Here is a 2,643-nt window from a genome sequence, read left to right as displayed (position 1 = left end):
TTTTTTTTTTTTTTCGCCCCCCCCCTGCAAAGCCGATGAGAGAGAGCGGATGGCGGGATCCTCGACCGGGTTGTGTTTCGGGTGGTGATTTAGAGGGACGATCTCGGGGGATCCCTCCGGAGCGCGGCGGCGGGGATGCGAGGTGTAAGGTGGGAAGTTTCGGGATGCGCCGGTGCCAACCCCTTCTCGTTCCAACGAGCGGCGCCGATTAAAACCTAGAAAGGCGCCGGGATCTCCTCTCTGGCAAAACCAGCTTCCGATGGAGCGGAAAACGCTCTTTTTTGAGCGTTTCTCCCCAAAACGGTGGCTGGGTGGATGCGGAGAAGCGCGGGTTGCTCTTGCGGTTGAATTTTGAAATGCTTTTGTCCTCTTTTTTGGCTGCTTTTCCCCAAATCCGACATCTCTCCGGTATTTGCCATCCCGGCTGTGAGTATTTGGGATTCATTTGACCGACGTAGACCGACGTTATCCGGCTTGGGCTCCCGCTCCGGTGCTTGGAAAAGGCTTAGCCCAACGCGGCTCCGGCACAGATAGCCTCGGTCTACGCCGGAGATCTCCCCATCGGGGAACGGACCTGACCCATGACGCTTTGGGTAGGAGGTTCATTAAGAGAATTAATCTCTTTTATTCGATGAATTTCCAACGCCGATGGGTTTTTGCTCTCCTAAACCGGGTTTTTCCCTCCCTTTGTGAGAAAATAGACGGGGAAAAGCTTTGACCGCAGGGATTTGCCCAGCGTCCCGTAGATCGTCTCCATCCCGGTATTTGCAACGTTGCCGTTGAATCACTTTCAAGTTGTATTTTAAGACCTTTTAAGACCTTTTAAAAGACCTTTTAGGACCCTTTAAGACCTTTCAAAAGACCTTTTAAGACGTTCATACTTTTGACACGGCGCGTTTACGATGACGTTAATCTAACGACCCCGAGTGGGACGGGGCGGTTCGTTTTGCTGTTGTAAAACACTCATATATTTATTTTTTCCGGGAGGATAATCGCGGTGGGGCCTGCGCTGGCTTAAGCGGAGGATTAGATTTAAAATTTGCCGGCAAGCTTCAAAATTCGCCCTGCAATTTTTGATAAGACCTGGCATCTTAACGGTCTTCTCTTCTATTAACGAGGCTTTTATTTGCCCGCTGGGCCGCTGCACGGTGGAACGGCTTTGTGCAATAGATGTTTGTGATTTTGAAATCGGTGGCGAACGTTGGTAACGTGGATTTTTTGGGGTTTTTTTTTACCTTGATTTTTGCGTTTGCTGGGGCTTGTTGTGAAAAAAGGAGGCCGTTAATGCTGACGCGTATAAGCAAACGCAGACGCGATGAAATTACAGACTGGAATTAATCCGTTAATGCTGACGCGTATAAGCAAACGCGAACGCGATGAAATTACAGACTGGAATTAACTGCGATTAACTGCAACTCCATTTTATTCTCTTGAAAGTGCGGCTTTGCTGCTCAGCCGCGGCTCCCATGAGCTGCCTCTCGCCTTTTTGCAAGCCAGAGCTTTTAAAAGCTGAATTATTTCTCTTTCACCCGCTTGAGTCCATGCGACGTCTCCCTCCCTCCGTGTCGCTGGCAATTAAACATGTTGCTTTATGAAACCCGGCGTGTTTTGCCGAAAATCCGCGGAAACTCGGCGCGTAGGAGGCTTCAAAGGGAGAGAAAAAAATAGTAACACCGGTTTTGTAGCGTAGGAGATGGGACTGAGCCTTTGCCTTGAGCTCCGAGAAACCGGAGGTGCCAATCGAGAGGGTTATTCCGGTTTAACTTGTCGTAATTAGCAATTAGTGGATGCAAATTACTCCAAACTCCAGCCTGGAAGCATCTCGGGCGGATTTTTTGCTTGCAAATGGCCGGGAACGAGCTCTCCGAGCAGTTGGGATGCTTCTCCCGGCTTCGAGCGTCGGCGCTTGGGCTGGACCGCGGTCGGTGCTCGGGCAACTTAAAACCTGGCCTGGTTTTGGTAGGCGCCAAATTTGGGGTTACTTAACGGCAAACCGGACCCATTCTGCCTGTTCATCCTCACCGTCCGGCTGAGCGGGGTTATTTTCTCTCCCAAATAATTTGGGAGATGCTTCCCAGGACGCCCGAAAGGCCGGTCGGGGGGAGGAACCGACGCAGCTGCCGTAACGAATCGTAGCGATTAAAGCTTCGGCGATTAAACCTGAGCCTCGGTTAGTTCGTGGTCGCTAATTTTGCTTTTCTTCTGAAATTCCCCGAAGGAAAACTGCATTTATCTGCGCGTTTTACGCAGTTGGGTAAAGGAAGGAGCTCTGCAGCTTGCTCAAGGCTCCAGCAGCGCGGTTACGTCGTGCTAAGGATTAGAAGTCGGGGTTAGAGCCGGCTCAGCAATGCTGGAAAACCCGTTTCTGGGGTTGCGGAGCTGCTTTCGGCAAATCTTTTAAGTGCTTCTGCTAAGGAGTTCCAGGTTCTGTCTTGAGGAGGAGAGCGGTTAACGGGGTTAACAGGGGGCTCGGACTTGGGGGCGTCTCGGAGTTGAAGATCCCTCGGGTTTAACTCCTGGGTACCCCCGGGTTTAATTCGGAAATACCCGAGTTTAAATCACAGGTACTTGTTTTTTACTTGTTTAAATCACAGGTACTTGGTTTTAATTTAAAAGTACCCGGCTTTAATTCAGAGCTTCCTG

This window comes from Aptenodytes forsteri, unplaced genomic scaffold (genome assembly GCF_000699145.1).
Source record: "Aptenodytes forsteri isolate BGI_AS27 unplaced genomic scaffold, ASM69914v1 Scaffold687, whole genome shotgun sequence".
In the NCBI taxonomy this organism is placed as follows: domain Eukaryota; kingdom Metazoa; phylum Chordata; class Aves; order Sphenisciformes; family Spheniscidae; genus Aptenodytes; species Aptenodytes forsteri.
Note: the sequence above shows the minus strand (reverse complement) of the source record.